General features: G+C 44.6%; 1 non-coding gene across 1 annotated transcript; it reads right to left on the bottom strand.

Annotated features, from left to right (window-relative positions):
• Positions 1-10,545: 10,545 nt before the first annotated feature.
• Positions 10,546-10,652, bottom strand: LOC126503075 (U6 spliceosomal RNA). The gene has a single exon (XR_007592145.1). It is a non-coding gene; the product is annotated as a U6 spliceosomal RNA (small nuclear RNA).
• Between the last annotated feature and the right edge of the window lie 9,817 nt (positions 10,653-20,469).

Genomic DNA, 20,469 nt, shown 5'->3' with positions numbered 1-20,469 from the left:
AAGGGGAGGGAAAGGGGAGGCAGAGGTGGGGAAGAGACAGAAATCTTTAATAAATAAAAAAATTAAAAAAATAAGAATAAAAAAGATCAAAAAAATATTGGTTCATTTTAATATCTGCCTCATTAAAATATAATTCGTATTTTGAAGAGTTTACCTTTCTGAAATCTACAATTCAGAGATTCTTTTGTCTCCTCTCACAACTGTATGACAATTACTATGATTTTAGAACATTTTCATCACCCCCAAATCTCTTATGTATAAGCAATTATTTATATGAATAATTTCTCTCCAAGGCCCAGGCTTGAGCAACCAGCTGGAGATGGTCGGTAGTGTCTGCTTGACCTGTAGGCTGCGCTGCTGATTTTCTTAAATTTTGCAACTTTGTGCATCATTTAATTTACTTTCCAACCTATTATCAAGTCCTTACAAAAGTTTTTTCTTCTCAATTGCTTTGGAAGTTAACCCCACACCTGAAATGCCACTGGAAAGGTGAGCATGGAATCAGAGATCCCACGCATTTAACTTTGAATTCCGAATGAAATCTCTATAAGTGGTTTCAGTTTCTGGCCAACCAGAAACAGGGCCGAAAATAAATTTTAAAGGGCTTCATTCATAACAAGAGCAGAGTCCTTTATATCTGAATGTTGACCATATTCTGCATCTTCACTTCCATCAATATACCTGACAACCTCCCCTCTGCTTCAGTTGACACACACATACACACGCGTGCACACAGGCTTGCACACCTGCATCCGTGTGTGACCTTGAAATATATTATACCGAGTTTTGTAAATTATTAATGTCACACATCGAGTAGCCTTCATCTAAAGATCTGGAATCTCACTGAAATGTAAGTGCTGCAGCCAGATGCCACAGTGCACGCAAGACCTCCACACTCTGATGAAAACAGTCATCCCAGATCTAAAGCTTTTCTGGTGCCGAACATTTCCGACGAGAGAGTCTCAACCTGTGCCATACCCGGTGCAGCAGCAACCACAAGCCGCCAATTCACAGAACATGGTGGGGTTAGATACTAATATTAAAAATGGAAAATCTGAGAGGCGAACTCACTTTTTCCCCTTTTGTTTCTGAAACAGGCTTTCTTGTAGCTTCGTATGTAGCTAAGGATTTCCTTGAATTTCTGAGCTTCTTGCTCCATCTCCTGGGAGCCAGGCTTGCAGGCTTGTACCACTAGTACCAGCACATGCAGTGTTGGAGATGGCACCTCATGCATTCAAGTCAAGCACTCTGCCAGCTAAGCCATATGTCCAATCCGTCAGCTGACTTAAAAATTCCAACGCCTGGGCCAAGAGATAGCCAAGTGGTTAGTCTCAGTGGCTGCTCTTCCTGGGGACTTGTGTTTGGTTTCCAGCACCCTCATAGCTAATTACAACCGTCCATAACTCCAGTCCCAGGGGGTCCAATGCCCTCTTCTGCCCTCCATTGTGGATTTGTGGGCGCCGGGCACACACAAGGGGTGCACAGATATGCATTCAGACAAAATCCCTATGCACTTAAAAATCAAACATCAGAACACCTGATATAGTGGGTGGTTGCCCTACCGCACCCCACTACCCAGAATTGATTTTCAGGTTGGGCAGTGGGAGCCTCTAGTGAGCACAGCTGATAAAGAACACAGGCCAAACACACCAAGTTACTTTCCACTGCAATGTCTGTCTGCCGAGAAAGAAAATAAGAAAATGTAAATTTAATTTGCTGGTCATGGAGTAGCAAAATTGTGTGTGTGGGGGGGGTGTTTTGTTTATCTAATTAAGCAACTCAGAACCATCGTGATTGAATTTAGGCTACTAAATATACCACCCTGTAGAGGGGGCTTGGCTTCAGGATCTGTCTTTAAATGTGGCTGGAGATGCCCCCCAGGGTGGCAGCTGTTATTAAGGTTGTTAGTCTCTCAATTAGTCTGCTGTAACCATCTCACTGCTATCCCGGTGATCTTGCTTCTTGCTATTAAAGTCTTTCATGCTACAAGTAAAGCGGAAGGGAAGAAAAGAGCCCCCTAACGAAGATTCCCTGTAGAGTCGTCCTTTAGTCTGATGCTGTATTGGAAGGGTTCCACATAGTTTCTCTTCACGGAGATGGAGCCTCCATGTCTTAACTAAATTTCATAGTTGGTCAGAACAATGTGTTTCATCTGTGCAGCAGGTTAGTTTTTCTTTTTGTTTTCTTTTAAAGATTTGTTTCTAATTGTGTAGCGTGCACGTGTGTGTGCGTGTGTGGGAGTGTGCGTGGGCATGCATGGGTGTGTGTGATTATGGACTCATGAGAACGGGAGCCTGCGGAGACCAGAAGAGAGCTACAGATCCCCTGTGAGCTGCTCAGCATGGGTGCTGGGAACCAAATTGTGGTCCTCTGGATAAGTAGCAAGTGCGCTTAGCCACTGATCATCTCTCCAACTGCTACTTTTGCTTTTTCTTCATCCTTTACCCCATCATTATTTCCTCTAGAGACCACTTTTAGAAAGCCCTGCACCTGGAAGTTCTTAATAATGTTTCGGCTAAAATAACCACATTTCCAGGTAACTACAGATACATGACACAGGTCATAATTTGTCCCTTCCAATTTGCAAATTTCTGCCTCTCCTGTGTGGTCCTCTGCTCATAAACTCCTGTTGGGGGCGTTAAATAAGAATGGCTCCCCACAGATTCATGTGTTTGACTGCTTGGTCACAGGAAGTGGCACTATTAGGAGGTGTGGCCTTGATAGAGTGGGTGTGGCTTTGTTGGAGGAGGTGTGTCACTAGGGTGTGGGCTTTGAGGTCTCAACTGCTCAAGACAGGCCTAGTGTGACTTTCCCTTCCTGCTGCCTTCCGATCCAGATGCAGAGTTCTCAGCTGCCACCCCAGCGTCACATCTGCCTACGTGCCGTGATGATAATGCACTAAACCTCTGAAACTGTAAGCCAGCCCCAATTAAATGGTTCCCTTCCTAAAAGCTGCCGTGCTCACAGTGTCCTAACTAGAACTCTGTCCTTCTTTCCTTAATCAGCTTTTGTCCAGTATTTTGTCAACACGGTGAGACAGTAAGCAATGTCCAGTGACCTCCTGTCTGAGGGTTTCCTCTCTGGTCTCTGTACCGCACTTTCTAGGTGCTAATGTGGAAACATGGGTGTGGCAACGGGTTTGTAGAAGGTTCCACCTCCTTTTCGGGTCCAGAAACAGAGTTCCCATCTCCCGTCTCACCAGTGTTCTCTATGGTGTCTCCATTCTTCCCCAACTCCTCACCAGGACACCCTACATAATCTCTTCAATGCCTTAAGTCTCACCAAAGTCTGCAAGAAGGATGGTCTCTGCTTTTAGCTCTACAAAGACTTCCCAGGCCAAATGCTCTGTGATGCATGTGTGATCAGAGAACTAGAATGTACAGGAGGTGGCTGGGGATTTGGCTCAGAGGCAGTTTGTCTAGCATGCACAAAGAGTTCAATCTCCTGCCCTGCAGACAACAACACACACATACTCACACAGGGACCCAGGCATGGCGGCTCATGCCTGCAGCCCCAGTACTTGGGAGACTGAAGCAAGAAGGTTGTGAGCTCAAGCCCATGAGACCAACATTTTGGTCTGCTAAGTACTCCTGCCATGACATGCCACCACAGGTCCAAAGCAATTGATGGTAAGATGGCTATGGATTAAACTTTCAAAAACCATAAGCCAAAATGAACATTTTGCCTTCATAAATTGATGAATCTCAAGTATCAGTTACAGTATCAGAAAGCCAACTCAAACTTTTTTTTAAAAAATAATATTGCTTATAAAGTTGTTTAACTACAAACAACTGCTGAACACTTGCCCAGTGTCACATTCTTAAGCATGAGGGTCAGTGATCCCTATCAAGACCTATGATGGTGCTAGCTAGCATTTGTTAAAGAGATGCTATGCCCTAGACACTGTTGGATGCTTGGAATAACTGTGTTATCCTCACCCCCAATTCCAGCATGCATTTCCTGGGAACCCACAGACTACTCAAGCCAGGAGAGCAGGTAGGCTGACTGCAGATCTTCACCTCTCCCTCCTCTCCTCCAAGTCCTCTTGTCTCACCCCTGTCTCTGTAGCAGACCACCGATGTGGCCTCCTCCTTCTTGGATCACACAGATCTTCTCCTCCAACCTTCGTCTCCACTCATCTTGTTAGCTCAGCCCCCAAACTCCAGCAGATAATCTCTGGGAACCCCGCCAGCCAAGCCCACCAGAGAAGAAAGTAGGCCAGCGAAGCAGGTGGGCAAGCTTCAGCTCTCGGTGCTCCTCCTCTCCTCCATGTCCAACTCCATAGTCCCATGCCCAGCTCCGTGGCAGACTCTGCCCACTTTCTCGGAGGACTAAGCAGATCCAAGAAAAACACACTGTTTTACTCTCTCCTGTGGCCCCCTTCAGATTGCTAATCCCATACCCATTCCTAAGTATCAGTTCCTAAAACTTAGAAACACATTTTACCTGGGATTACCCCCCAGTGGCCATATCTATCCGGATCCCAGAAGAATTTCTAACCAGGCACCATGCAGCCTCCACACTATCCCAAGAACCAGAGAGGGCAACAGAAATCAAAGAACAAAACATTCACCCAACAAAAACTAGACTAGATATCAGCACCTAGAATTACAGTCTTCCCAAACCCAGAAGCCTAGATGCCAGCATAAAAACACAATCATTAACATCCGGGACAATATATCTCTACTATAGCCCAGCAGCCCCACCACAGCAGGCCCTGACTCTAGCAGCACAGCATAAGCACAAGAAAAAGACCTTTAAAAAACCTTCATGAATATGATAGAGATCCTTGTGGTGGATTGAAAGAAAATGGCCCCCAAAGGGAGTGGCACTATTAGGAGGTGTGGCTTTGTTAGAGCAGGTGTGGCCTTGTTGGAGGTAGTGTGTCACTGTGGAGGCGAGTTTTGAAGTCTCATATGTGCTCAAGTCATACCCAGTATCTCAGACCACTTCCTGTTACCTGTGAGTCAAGATGTAAGAACTCTCAGATCTCCTTCAGCACCATGTCTGCCTGCATGCTGCCGTGCTTCCCACCATGATGGTAATGGACGGAACCTCTGAACTGCAAGCAAGCCACCCCAATTAAATGGTTTCCTTTATAAGAGTTGCTGTGGTCATGGTGTCTCTACATAACAATAAAAACCCTAACTAAGACAGTTAAAGGGGAAATGAATAAATCCCTTAAAGACGTCTATGAAAGCACAAACAGTGGAAGGAGATGAATAAAACAACTGAAGACCTGAGAGTGGTAATAGAATCAGTAAAGAAAGCTCAAACGGAAAGAAATCTAGAAATGGAAAACTTAGAAATTCAAACAGGAACCTCAGAGTACATCACCAACAGAGTACAAATGATAAAAGAGAGAATCTCAGGCAATGATAAAAGAAATGGACATATTAGTCAAAGAAAATGTGAAATCTAAAACATAGGTTCTGGCACAAACCATTCAGGAAGTCTGGGACACTATGAAAAGACCAAAGAATAATAAGAATACTGGGAATATAGAAGGTGAAGGTGAAGAAATCCAGGTCATGGACAGAGAAAATATTTTCAAAAAAGATCACAGAAGAAAATCTCCCTAACCTAAAGAAGATGTCTATCAAGTTTCAAAAAGCATACAGATACAGATCATCACAATAGACTGGACCAGAAAAGAAAGTCCTTATGGCCTGTAATAATCAAAACACTAAATGTACAGGACAAAGAAAGAATATTATAAGCAGGAAGGGGAAAAGAGCAACTAACATACAAAGGCAGACATATTAGAATAACACATCACTTCTCAATGGGGTCTCTAGAAGCCAGTAGAGCCTAGATAGTTGTCTTGCAGAGTCTCAGAGACAATAGATGCTAGTAGACTTCTATACCCAGCAAAACTTTCAAACATAATAGATGGAGAAAGAAAGACATTCCATGACAAAAACAAGTTTAAGCAATGTCTGTCTGCAAAACCAGTCATACAGATGTTCCAGAGGGAAAACTCCAAACAAAAGAGGTTAATCACACCTAAGAAAACACAAGGAACAAATAATCCCAGACTGACAAATCAAAAGTGTACACACACACACACACACAACCACTACCACCACAAAACAACAAAATAACAGAAATTAACAAACACACTCATTGATATCTGTCAACATCATTGGTCTCAATTGCCCAATTTAAAAAAAAAAGCACAGACTAATAGAATGGATGTGAAAACAGAATACATCTTTCTATTGCATCCAAGAAACACACCTTAACATCAAGAATAGACATCATCTCAGGGTAAAAGGATGGAAAAAGATATTCCAAGCAAATGGATCTAAGAAGCAAGCTGGGGTAGCCATTTTAACATCTGACAAAATAGATTTCAAACTAAAACTCATCAGAAGGGATATGGAATGACATTATATACTCATCAAAGGAAAAATCCACCCAGAGGACATTACGATTCTTAACATCTAGGCACCAAACACGAAGGTACTCGAGTTTGCAAAAGAAACACTACTATAGCCTAAGTCACATATTGACCCCCTTCACAGAATGACAGTGGGGTGTTAGGCCATTCAGGTAAAAACTAAACAGAAAAATGCTGGAGTTAACTGACATTATAAACCAAATGGGTCTCCCAGATTTCTACAGAACTTTTCATCCAAACACAAAAGGGTAGACCTTCTTCTCAGCACCTCATGGGACTTTCTCCAAAACTGATCACATACTCAGACACAAACCAAGTCTAAAGAGATACAAGAAAACTGAAATATCCTGCATCCTGTCTGACCACCACAGATTAAAACTGGATTTCAACAACAATAGAACTAACAGAAAGCTTACAAACTCATAGAAATTGAACAACTCTATACTGAATGAAAATGAATCAAGGCATAAATTAAAAAATGAAAGACTTTCCATTCGCAGACAGCCATTGTTAGATTGCCTGGATCCTCCCCCCTTTCTTTCTCTCTCTTTCTCCATATATGTGTGTATGTATGTATATATATATGCTACATATATGTGTATGTATAGTATATGCACACAATATTACCATATAATATATAAATATATAATATAATATGATACAATGTATATTTTCTTTCAAACCACCACACTCCCGTGTCATATATACATTTAATCCTTGAGCTAGAGCTGAAGCCTCACATATTCCTTTAAATGAATATCCTAAATATTATTATCCCTTCCTTTGTAAGTTATGGGGGTTGAGAGGAAGGCCAGTTGCAGTGCTATTTCCAGCCAGGTTTATTCAGGGGTCATCTGCCATCTTAAGTGCCACTCAGGATAGCACCTGTGAGGCCCCGCTGCCGATTCCACACTCTTGCCCTTTCCTGATCCTAAATTAGGTTCTGCCTATCAAGGAACCAGTTACATTCCTGTATCCTGTTTGCATGGTGTCTGTCCTGAATCCTGCTCGGACCTGCGTGGACACCAGCCAGCCTGACTTCAGTTAGGTGAGTTCAGCAGTCAGAACCTATTGTCACTCAAAGCAGTTCTCGCCAACCACAGCAGATGCTGGTTAGTGGAGGAGGTCCCATTCTATATAACACAGCTGTGAGTGCTGAGTTAGCAGGCGTGGAGCAGCGGCCCTCCTGGAGACATTGGGTTAGACTCCTGCAAGAGGGATATTCCCAGCATCCTCATCCATCAATCACACATGACCTTATTTTACAAGTGCTCCTAAGGAAGATTCATGTACATAGTAATGGTAGATCCATTTCACTGACATCATAGCCCACAGCCCTAGCACTCCAGCCCCAATGGAGCTTAGATAACACTCACATATATTCTCCCTAAGGCATATTACAACCTTCTCATACCTAGGAACGCGCTGCCACCTTCAGCACTGTCTCCTTAGGGAAACCTGACACACAAAAAGCACAAAAGTAAAAGCAACAACCACAACAAAGCGCAAACAAACAACAACAAAACAGCACTAGGTACACCTTACCCTTGCTTACAAGATGATCGTCAAACAAGAAGGCAGGACATCCACTGGTCCTTCCAGGAATGCACACCCCAGGCAGATGAAGTTTTCTGAGGCTCAGTACCTGTATTTAAAGCACAGGGAAGGTACAGTGAGTATGGTTTTGGGGGCCAAAAATACATTGTGGCTCATTAGGCAGACTTTTTGATTGTAGAAGCCATGCATAATGGTAGTGGCCATTAGAGACTGAAAAAAGGGGGGGTGTATGGGGTCAGGGTAGAAAAAAGATTTTTTGGGGCCACTAAAATGGCCAGAAGTTTGTTTGATTCCAAGGACACTTGCTCCTTTTGGGAAGGACCTGAATTGTTCCTTGCACCCACATGGCAGCCCATAACATTCTGCCTCTCTAATTGCAGGGGATCAGATGTCCTCTTCTGGCCTCTGTGGGAACTGCACACAGGTTGCACATATATATACATCCAGGCAAAATATTTATAAAATAAAATTCTAAAATGCATTAAAAGATCATGCTTCCCTTGATGCTATGCACCCTGCTCAGCCATTAGATATAATAGTAAGTGTCTTCCCTCTGGGTTGCAAACAAGGATCCATCGTACCTGTCCATGACCTCTGGGTCTTGAGATTAGCAATCTGGAAAGACAAGCACTAGTCTGCGTGGAACAGGACAGATAAGTACCTGGAACGTAAGACTTCCATAGTCCAAAGCCACTCCTCTGCTCTGGGAGGATTTGGAGCCAGAGAAATACCCGAGGGTACCAAACCCATAGCATTCGTTTCATTTTAAAGTATCCATTCATATGTGGTATGCTTAGGAGAATTTCATCATTTGGTGAAATAGGTAGGCATGCCAATTCCAATTTACAATACAAAGTGGAGCAATTGAATTAGATTTACTATTTTAAGGTAACTTTCTTACCAGGTTTAAATGCACAAGAGGACATAACTTTCAACATATGTATTCTTTAATTTATTAGATTTTATAAGAGTTATTTAAAGGCATAGGGGTATCTTATTTGTTAAGTCAGATAACTGAAGCCCAGAAGAAGGAAATGCAATATTCAATATATTAAATTTAAGTATTCAGGGTAGCTATGCTAGGAATGATTTAATTTGCAAAGAGGACTAGCCATTTTTTTTATAGTTTTGCTCATGTCAAGCTGTACTAAATAAAATAACACAATTAGAAATATACATCTGAAAAATTTAAAAATAACTCTGGCTGGGTATGGTGGTTTATGCCTGTAACCTCAGCACTCGAGAGATTTGTCTCAAGAACTAGAAAGTGGTTTTTATTTTAACTTAAAAACATAGATTAGTTTTCAAACTAATTTAATCATCTGCTGGGCTACATAGACTGTCTTATACATGTCAATCTAGTGTGCCCCCAACACACACCGTCCATTCTGTCCTTCTAAAGAGCCCACCACAGAGTTCTATGACCACCACTAACTCCAGAGGGAATTGTCAGCATCCATGTGGTCAAAAAGAAAAGTCTGGAATTCACGTGAGGTCCTACATGGGTCCACGGGGCCTTTCTTGCATTCCTCCATTAGTTCATACATCTACAGGTGAGTATTACTTGTAGCAAGAAAAACATGGAATTCAACCCTGCCTCATTCCTAACATTTGTTTTTCTTTATAGACAGAAGTTACAAGAACACGTGACCACATAAGTAGGTGAGGATAGAGATTACTTTCTTATAGCATTTTCTTCAGTGGTGTAGCCATGGGTAAGATGTTGACCCTAGTGCAGAAGGTCAGTCCAATCTAATAACTTGCGATGAATAATATATATATATATATATATGCACACATATATACTAGGTTTAACAGCGATTAACTTACCATGACACCCCATGTTGATTTGAAAACAAAAACATAGACACCAAAGTTGCCAAGGGATTTGTACTCAGTGGTGAGAGTCCTAATTTGTCTAAATGCCTACAGGAACATTTCAAAGAGCATCCGGGGACTGTGTAACCCTCTTAGCTGGGCAGGGAGGTGCCTTGCTCGTGGGAAATGGGGAGTCTCTCCTGACTACATGTGGAAGGCCTGGAGCAAAGGGAACCCCATCGGGGCTGGAGAGATGGCTCAGCGGTTAAGAGCATTGCCTGCTCTTCCAAAGGTCCTGAGTTCAATTCCCAGCAACCACATGGTGGCTCACAACCATCTGTAATGAGGTCTGATGCCCTCTTCTGGCTTTCAGATATACACACAGACAGAATATTGTATACTCAATAAATAAATATATATATATATATAAAAAAGGGAACCCCATCACTCACGTCCTGAGGCAGACCAGCTGTAGGAAGAGAGTGGATGGAAACCGGACCCTTTAAAGCACCTACACCCTTTCCGTACAGCGCTTTTGCATGGAGTCTATGGGCCCTGTGAAGCCTGCTGTACTAAAAGTCACCGCCTGAATCCACGACAGCATGAACGTCAGAAGTATGTTTCCTGCGGTAGGAAGTCTGAGCATAGGGCTCAGGCTGCTCTGCTCCCTGGCCAGGGTTCTTTGTCTGGCTTGCAGATGTCCTCATGTAGTGGAAAGAGAGAAGATGAGTGAGCTCTCTTCTCTCTCTTTTTTTTTAAATTTATTAAAACATATGGAATACCTCATGAATTTGCATGTCATCCTTGCGCGGGGGCCATGCTAATCTTCTCTGTGTCGTTCCAATTTTAGTCTATGTGCTGCCGAAGCCAGCACTCTGGTGTCTATTCTTACAAGGCAGAGGTTCTCAAACTGTGGGTTGTGACCTTTTGGGGGGTCAAAGGACCCTTTCACAGAGTCACCTAAGACCACCAGACAACAGATATTTATACATATTTACATTATGATTCATAACGGTAGCAAAATTACCATAATGAAGTAGCGACAAAATAATTTCATGGTTGGGGTCACCACAACGTGAGGAGCTGTATTAAAGGGTCGCAGCACCAGGAAGATCGGGAACCGCTGTTCTAAGGGTATTAATTCTTTGAAATCTCATTGGATTTTAACGACTTCCTGCCTCTGCAGACAGTCACAACAGGAGCTAGGTCTTCAGTCCATGAATGCGGGGAATATGGAGGGACACAGACATTGAGCCTGCGATCGCTTCCCACGTAATTATTTCTCGGGAGAAGCTAGCTTGTTTCTTTCAACTTGTAGATAGGTTGCCCAACAATCGGAGAGTTGGCTGGGAACTTGGTGGCTTTTTCGACAGTGACCTTGATCAGGCGCACTGAGCTCTGTGTGTGGTCTGTGGCAGAAGCCAGGGACCCGCGGGCTTGACCCACTGCGCAAGTGCCCCCATGTCGAGGGAATATCTGACCTCCCCACGGGAGTCTGTAACGCCATCCAGACAGACTCCTTGACGCAACAACTTCCGTCACGCTCTTAGGATCATTAGCGCTGGTTTACCGCCAATGGCCTTTGGCCTCGATGGAACCTTGCAATGTTTCCATAAACTGCCATCTTCTTGAGACCGTGGTAGTTCTACAGATAGCAAGATCGTGGCTTTCTCTTACAAGAAAGTCCTAGACTTGGTAGTCATGCTGGGACTGTGTGGAGAGCATCCCTGCATCCCTGCAGGAGCTGGGACTGAGTAGAGAGCAGCATCCCTCCAGGACCTCAGCATCCGTTCAGGGCCTTGCTCTTTGTGTCTTCTAGGCTAAGAGCAGCTTCACTCAGAAGATCTGGGCAGGCCTGCCAAGTGGACTGAGGTATACCTAACTGTGCCTGGGGCTGAGGATCCAGCAAGGTGTGTGTGTGTGGGGGGGTCTCTTTCTCCACCTGCCAACAGCCAAACTACGTCCAGATCTATAAAGGAGAACTCATTCCCAATCAGGAAGTCAAGGAGAAAGGAAAGACCTGAAAGAATGAAATGCTCAAGTTCAAGTTGGGGAAACCTCATTCTGTTCACATAAATGTCTACTGATTAGTAACCCAGGAAGGAACTTTAACCGTCTGATCCGAATCCATCTGCCTGTTACTCTGTGAACGGCACACACACACACACACACACACACACACACACACATGCGCGAGAGTAAAAATCTTGTGTTTCTCCAGGAATTCAGAAGGGAATACATCATATCATTCCTGATGGTTGGTTACTTGTCACCAGATTGAAGAAGTTTTACCAGAGGGGCTTGCTCTAGACCACCTGGTAATAAAGCCATAAATCATTAAGCCATCAGGTTCTGCCAGTGCTGACTGAAAAACTGATGCTAGAACTTGGGTTTTCCTGGGCAGACTGGCAGGAACCGCCTAGGATGCTGTCTATCTCTAGTATCCAACAGAGTCTATTCCGTCTTTTACACAGCCTTCAGTATTCGTTGCTTTTTCCTGATCTTGGATGCTAGAAACTTCTTTTAATTAACTTATATCTCCATATGGCATGTCCTGTCTCAACATCGGAGGGTTCTGGAAGAAACTGAAAATGAGATTCAAGCAAACCGTAGGCCAATGTCTTATCTCAACAATTTAGGTCCGTTGAGCTGGAAAATGATGCTGGGGAGTAATGTGCCCTGATGACCACTAGAGGACGCTGAGACACTTGTTTTTGAATTTACAGTTCTTCAGCTGACTTGAGTTGAAACTGTTTTTATCCACAGCTGTGCCCCCACGTGAATAAAATTTTGTCATAGCTCTAGTGAAATGTTCTGCCCATACAACAACACAGTACAGCCTTATACGAATGCTGGCTGATAGTGGCGGTGGGTGGGGTTTACAGTGGAATCTGATCAACCGAGGGAAATTGAAGGTGTTACTGGGCAGTGGTGTGCAAGAGTCTAAAGGATGAGAAAGTGACTCAGAAGAGCTAGTAAACGATGTTTCAGTCCCAGAACCTTTATGGAGAGCACTCAGAAACAAGCATATACTTACGCAGAGCAAGACAGGACTTCAGTCCACAACAGAACCAACTGTGCCGCTGGCCCAGGCCAGGGGACTTCAGATTCCATAGCCAGCAAAAACACAGGGTTCAAAATACCCACGTCTTTCCCTGTGCTCACAGATGATAGATGCCGTATGTATACATATTGTCTATATGTATATTGCATATTGTTCATATGTATATCACATATGGTCTATATTTATAGCAGGTATGTCCCTGTCTCTAGAGACGTAAAGAACATGGCTGACTAGATGCCCAATCACGGTGGAGAGAAAAGAAGACTTTATCTTAAAGTCTTCCTGCCACCAGTGTTCTCCCCCTCTTTACATGGGATTCTGGGTGCCCTGAGGCCAGGCCTGCCAAGAATCAGAATTCTCGTGGGTTATGTTTGCTTCCTTCAGAAATGATATCCATCACCGAGGGGCATCGGTGGAAAGACATAGTCACACACATACATAATTATAAGAGGGAAAACTTGCGCCATTGAGCTCTGGAGAAAAAAAAAAAAAAGTAAATCTCCAAGTGGTAGCCCGTGGCCTGATTTCAATCTCTACCTGCTGTCTCGATTCCTTTTTCCGGTGATTCCTATTTCCAAACACAGACCTCATGGGGACCCTGGGCTGCAGGAAAAAACCACTAGTGCTCCATTAAAAACGTTTGGTTTGCCAGCTGTGGTAGCACCCACCTTTTAATCCCAGCACTCAGGAGGCAGAGACAGGTAGATCTCTGTGAATGATAAGCCGGCCCGTCTACAGAGTGACCAGGTTACACAGAGGCCAGCTTGGTCTACAGAGTGAGTTTCTGATTAGCCAGGGGCTGACTGTCTCAGAAACAGTTTCGCTTTTTGTGCCCTGGGAGTAGAACGCAAGGGCTCATGAGCGCTAGGCGGGTGCTCGATCGTCCGTCTCTACCTCCAGCAGGAGTTCCCGCTTCGGCTCCTCCGACTAAAATGCTTTTCTGATTACCTCCCCTGGGTTTATCTTGGTCTGTGCTGCGCTTTCCGCAGACCATAGTGGGGCTGCCATCTGCCTTCCATGCTTGCGGCCTGTCAGGTGACACGCACAGCTCAGAGACACTTCCTTGTGCTTTTCCCTAAGCCTGAGAGGTTTCTTTGCATAAAATCCAGCACTTAAGGTTTAAAATCGGCCTAAGAGCAATTTTCCCAACCTTATATTAAAGAATTAACATTGGTCAGATAGATGTTCGTCCAGATTAGCATTGGTCAGACTTATGCAGGTTTTCGCCCGGTCCTACACTTCCATTTCTCTGTGATAAATGTCCAAGGTCACCATGTTTGGGCCACACGACAGTTGCATGCTTAGTTTCTTAAGAAGAAGCCACCAGGCTTTTCTGGAGAGCAGCCATTTCCTGAGCACGCCTTACCATTTTCCACTGCTGTCAGCAAAACCTGCCTGAGCCCACATCTCCACATCCTTAGCATTTTCTGTCCCTACCGGGTCTCAATCCCAGGCTGACCTTGAACTCCTGATCTTTCTGCGTTGTAGGCACTGCACCTGTTTTCCTCTGTGCTGGGGACCAAACTCAGAGGTGGGGTACCTGCTAGGCCAGCAGTTCCCCTGACAACTTGGCTTGGGTCTCCCAGTGCGTGTTCAGTGCCTTGACTGCATTATGCCGATGTTTCACGTTGTTTATCTAACCTTCCAAAATATCAGTGTCGAGAAATCAGGGACAACAGCCAAATGTCTCAAACAGGTCAGTTTCAAGTGACAATGAAATTTCCTCTGCTTATCCAAACCTGAGGTTCCAGAAGGACATGATGCTAACCAATCAGCAGCTTTCTTGTTAGTCTATTCCCACCCTCCAGTATCAATCACCTTATAAGGAAAAGGACTTTCCCTCGGCTAATCCAATTTAGGTTTTGTTTCTGTTCTTTTCCAGCCCTTTGTTCTGTTTTTACAGACTAAAGCTTGTGCTCAATTCCTGAATGGAAAATAAAGCCAATTAAGATCATTAAGCCAAATTGTTGTCATTTCATCCTCTGACAATGTAATGTCGTATTTACCAGAAATGGCAGGGAAAATCGCATTTACTCCAACTTCCCAGAGGAATCCAGTTTTGTCTTTTCTTTGAAATGAGGAAGTTGATCGCTGATGTGCTCTTGAAACTTTCCAGCTCAGAACAAACAAACAAACAACCCTGTTCTACAAACAATTACAATCCTGCTGGGCTTTGGGTTTTTTTTGGGGGGTGGGGGGTGGGGGGTGGGGATATGTGCTTCCAGTTTATATTAAAGAAAATAAGGAAGCCATTAGTCTGAATTTCTCTCTGCAATTAGAAATTCTACACAAGCAAAACAAGACTTAACTCTGAGGAAGTTCCTGTAACTGGCTTTGAAGACACAAGTCTTGGATGGGTATACTGGTACATGCCCATGGTCCCAGCTACTAGGAGGCCTGAGATCCAATGAGCTCTCTCTTAAGGGCAGGAGTCTGAGACCAGCCACCCTAACATGGAGAGACCCTTGTCTTCAAAGTGAAACAAAACAAAGAATCCAAAACCGACCAACAACCAGAACCAAAAGCCCAAGTCTCAGCCTGTGACGGTCCAACAGCAGACAGGTGACCCAATGAGGGCCCCATTAACCATATTCAAAGAAGGTGGGTTCACAGCTCTCACAGTTTAGAAGAATTCTGAACCCCGCGTCCACACTCAGTCACTCTTTGAACTTCTTACAACTCTAAAAAATATTTACTTATTCATTTTATATATATGGGTGTTTTGCCTGTGCGGCTGTCTGTTCTCTGTGGGTGGGGTGTGTGTGTGTGTGTGTGTGTACATGCACATGCCCTTGGGGGCCAGAAGAGGGCACTGAGTCCCAGGGAACTAGAGTTCTAGATGTTTGTGGCCATGTGAGTGCTGGAAACCAAAGCCAGGTCCTCCGCAAGAGTAGCCAGGACTCTTAGTCACTGGACCATCTCTCTGGCCCCCCTTTTCCAGTTTTTAATGTTACCCAGGTCATGATCACTTTTGCTCAGATAAACTCCATTAAACTTACTTATCTCGTTTTCCTTTTCGTAGGGGCCGCTGTTCCATAAGCATAACTTTTAGCTCCAGCTTTATAATGTGTGTTCTTTCTGCACAGCTGAGGAGAGAGAGAAGCTCTTGAGAGAGGGTCATTCAGTCCTTCTTAGAAAGGCCAGCCCTGTCTTTACCTGTTGAGAGGCGAGGCAGTGCTTCACGAGAATGTGAAGTTATTTGAGGACCGCTGGTGGGGGTAAAATAGAGTCCACAGAGAAGCAAAGGCTCCATCCACTCGGAAGACATTAAAACACATACTCAGATTTTGTGGTAAGCCCTGCCTGGCATCAGCATACACTCCCGGAATTCCTCAGCCTTTCATTTACAAGCTTATACCCCAAACAAGATATTTCCATCTATAAATGGGCCACACTGATATGTACAGCAGCCCCAAATTTGTTCAAATGTTAATGCAGGCGATTGCTGTTTATTTCCTGTTTATCCCCATGCACAGACATGAAGCTTCACCCTTTCAGCCAGCATTTGGTATGTTCTTCCCAGAGAGACCTGATGTGTCCTTCAAGGATGTCACTCGTCTCCCTTCCGTTGGTCCCACTCCTGCAGGAGTTGGTTTCACTCTTCTTACCCCTCCCCCACGGCCCTACTACCGTCATTCAGTTATTACCAATAGAACAAATAAGATCGGCCCAGGTATGGTGCCCCTCCCCCTGTAATCTATATGCTCAGCCGCTGAGGCAGGAGGATTGCATTGTTGACTATAGGTATAGTATTGCACAGCAGACTTGGGGAGGTTTTCAGTTTTGATAACTCACACTGATGTCCCTCTCCCCGGGCCCTGCCAAGCACGTTCTACTCCTTGATTCTGCAAGGTTGGCCATTTTAGCTACTTCATATCAATGGAATCACATACTGTGACTTGTTTATTTTATATAATGGAACAACCTAAAGACTTATCCATATCACTTTATACTGGAAAATTCCCCATATTGCCTGTACTTTATAAAGGTTGAATGGTATTTCATTGTGTGTGTGTATGTGTGTGTGTGCACGCACACATGTATGTACCCCAAATCTCATAATAAATCTCCTATGCGCTGGCATATGTCCTTCTGTTCCATTTTTTTTCTAGAGAACACTAGCTCTGAGCTTGAACACTCAGCAAGAGCTTTCCGGTTCTCACTGGTCTCCCGTTCTAACCTTCACCTTCCTTTCCTTTTCTTTTTTCCCTCTCCAGTCTCCCAAGCTGTTTTTAAAAGCACTTCATATGGCCAGGCAGTGGTGGTAGCAGCACACACCTTTAATCCCAGCACTTGGGAGGCAGAGGTAGGTGGATCTCTGTGAGTTCTAGGCCAGTCTGGTCTACAGAGCAAGTGCCAGGACAGGAACCAAAGCTACAGAGAACCCTGTCTTGGGAGGGGGCACTTTATATGGATTAGGATTACCTGGTGGCTTTCCCCAAACACTATGAGATACAGATTTCACTTTCCCAGTTACACACGGAGGAACTGAAGCTGGGTTTGGTCGTGCATGCTAGTAATCCCAGAACCTAGGGGGCTGAAGCAGGAGGATAGCTGTGAGTTTTAAGCGGTATGGGCTACACAGTGAGAGTCCATCTTAAACAATCAAACCAAAACAAAGAAAGGAAAAAAAAACGGGAAAGGGGAGTAGGGGAGGAAGCCGAAGAAGGTGGAGGAAGGAGATGAGGAATAATTGAGGACCAAAAGTCCCTCAAAGTGACAGTTAGTAGAATAGATGCTGACGTCCTTGTAGTAGGTAGCACAATAAAGTCCAGTTCCATCTCAATACCCTTACTCCTTGGTCAGTTCTCTGGAAAGTTCCATGAGCTTTGTTCAAAATTTACTTCTGCCCATCTCCAGTGTCATGGAGGTCGGCTATCCAGCAGCTCCTGAACACACGGCCCAGGAGCTTCTACAAAGCCACTTAGAGAAACAGCTACAAGGTAAGACCCTCTCCTGACAGTCTCACAGACACAGGTTTGTCCTCTTCCCACCCAGCAAGGTGCAGACACATGAAACCCCTCTGTCCCCGTTGGTTTTAAATTCTGTGCTACCCGCTGTGGTGTCTGGGGTTGAATTTCTGTGCCAGACTTTCCAGAGAAGTTGGGCGGGTGGATAAACCCTGCGGTGCTGGGCGGGGCTCACAGTATTCTTCTGTGTTTAATTTAATTAGATTTCACCAGCTGCTGCGGTTGGCGCGGGCGGGCAGGGCAGTGCGGCTGTTCTGTCGCTGCCTAGGCATGCTGTTCCAGGAATTTGGCACCTCAGCCCTTTGCACCAGTCCGGTGGATGTTAGGAGACAGAGGGTGCTTGCAGTCCGGTTTGGGAGTTACAGGAGCCAATGGGAAAGCTTAGTTTGTAACCATGCCTGGCCAGCCAATGAAACAGTCCGGTTTTGGTAACTGGTTGTTCAGCCTGGATTCTGGGTAGCAACAATCCAGTACCCCAGTACATCTGGTGACGCTGTGGTGTCTCTGTGGCAGTTTATTTTGGGAGTCACGGCTGTTACCCAAAGTCAGGAGTAATGCGCTTCATTCGCAGACATCGAAACCCCCAACCACAGGCGTGTTTTCTTCCAGGGCAGAGGGCAAATGCAATTACATCTGTGACCAATTTGCACAGCTGGGAGCTCAGTCTCCTGACAGAAACATTTATTTGAGATTCAGGGGAGCTGGGTCACCAGACAGGAGGCAAGGTCCAGCAGGCATTAGGTTGGCCAATCTCTGAATGCTCGCTAGCCCGCAGGACAAAACAACAGAAGCTGTCACCGTCAACGCTGGCATTTAGTGGCTGAGAAAGAGCGTTCTTCCTACACACGAGGAGAGGTTTGAAGGCACAGACAAGAGTAAGAATTTTGAAAACAAGAAGTGGTTGCCACTGAGCCTGGCACAAACCCAGAGCGCACAATTTGCACGGAGAGGCTGCGGAAGGCCGACTGTGCCTTTGATCTGTGGCATGGTGGCCAAGTCTTCCCACCCAGGCCTTTTCTGTATCAGGCCCAGGCAGAAGTTCCATGTCTCTTTGGGCTCACCAGCTTTTGAAGGAGCTGACAATATCTTCAGAACCTGAGGAAAAAAAGAAATACCTTCCCTTCCAAATTCAAAAGAGAAAAACTTAGGCTGAAATTGAAAGATCATTTGTCTTTTTAAAAAGTATCAGTTTCTCCAATTCATTTTAAATAGACATATATTAAATTTGCAAGAAGCTTGTTGGGTGAGATTTTTCTTGCTTCATGAGAATCCCCCAGTGGGCCTGATAACCACTGAGAAGCTGCTTACTGCAAGCTACGTGTTTGGCACGGTGCATAGTTTTAGAGAGGGATAAAAATCCCACCAGCGTCTTAGAGTAAAAGTTCAGCATTAGTAAGAATATTTTCTTAGTTGTTGCTATTGCTGATGGTTCATTTCTGAGACAGGTTTTTACTGTGTAGCCCAGGTTGGCCTCAGCTTGGGACTCTCCTGACTCTAGTTCCCAGTGCTATTGTCTTCATACCTGGCTTAATCCCCTTAAGAGTAGCCACACAGTAGCCATAGAGGTGGCACCACATCCCTACATACACCTGACAATCTTTAGTCACCACATCAGTCACACAAGGCTCTAGGGAGGTCCTTTTTGGCTTTAAAACTTGCACCACCTGCAGAGACAAGAGGACCCCAACAAGTTCAAAGGCAGTCGGATCTACATAGCAAGTTCCAGGCCAGTCAAAGAACAACAACAACAAAACCAAAACTCCATCACCATATATGGTGTCATAGCAGAATACTGGTAATTGTACCCATCCTTAAAAAACAAGATTTATTTTGTTTCTCATTATATATGCTGGTGTGTCTATGTGTGGAGATGTGAACTAGAGAGTACAGGTGGCGTGGGAAGTCCTTCTGTCTGTGTGCTGCTTTTATTGGTGAATGAATAAAGCTGTTTCACTCAGTGGCTTAGCAGAACAGAGCTAGGCAGGGAAACTAAACTGAATGCTGGGAGAAAGAAGATGGAGTCAAGGAGAAGCCATGGAGCCGCCACCAGAGACGGATGCAAGTCGCCAGCCAGAACCTTGCTCGTAGGCTATAAGCCTTGTGGTAAAATATAAAATAATGGAAATGGATTAATTTAAGATGTAAGAGTAAGCCAGAAATATGCTTTAGCTATTGGCCAAACAGTATTGCAAATGATATAGTTTCTGTGTAATTATTTTGTGGTCTGGGCATCCAGGAACGAACAAGCAACCACCCACAACATACAGACATTCCTGAAAGCTAGAAGAGAACATTGAATCTCCTGGAACTGGAGTTACAGGTGGTTGTGGGGCACCCTGAGTGGACAATGGGAACCAAACTCCAGTCCTCTGCAAGAGAAGTGATTGCTATTAACTGTTGAGCCGTCTCTTCTACACCATCTCAACTGGGTGAAGTCTTAACAAGGCTGATTTATCCTTTGGATTGGCCAAGCTCCCATGCCAATGTTCCCAGTCTTCCAGATGACGCTCCCAATGTCCCAGCTAGGAACAAGGCATCAGCATGCAGGTGTATTTACCAACAGACAAGCTTTCTGTCGGGGCAAGGAAAGACCATGCTCTTGTGCAAACCAAACAGACTGAACTAGATCTATTAAGTGGAGGCCCTGTACAGGGAGC

Source organism: Alexandromys fortis, unplaced genomic scaffold (genome assembly GCF_014885135.2).
Source record: "Alexandromys fortis isolate MF-2015 unplaced genomic scaffold, M_Fortis_MF-2015_v1.1 scaffold_1, whole genome shotgun sequence".
Lineage (NCBI taxonomy): Eukaryota > Metazoa > Chordata > Mammalia > Rodentia > Cricetidae > Alexandromys > Alexandromys fortis.
The sequence above is the reverse complement of the archived record's forward strand: the minus strand, read 5'-3'. Positions and strand labels throughout refer to the sequence as shown.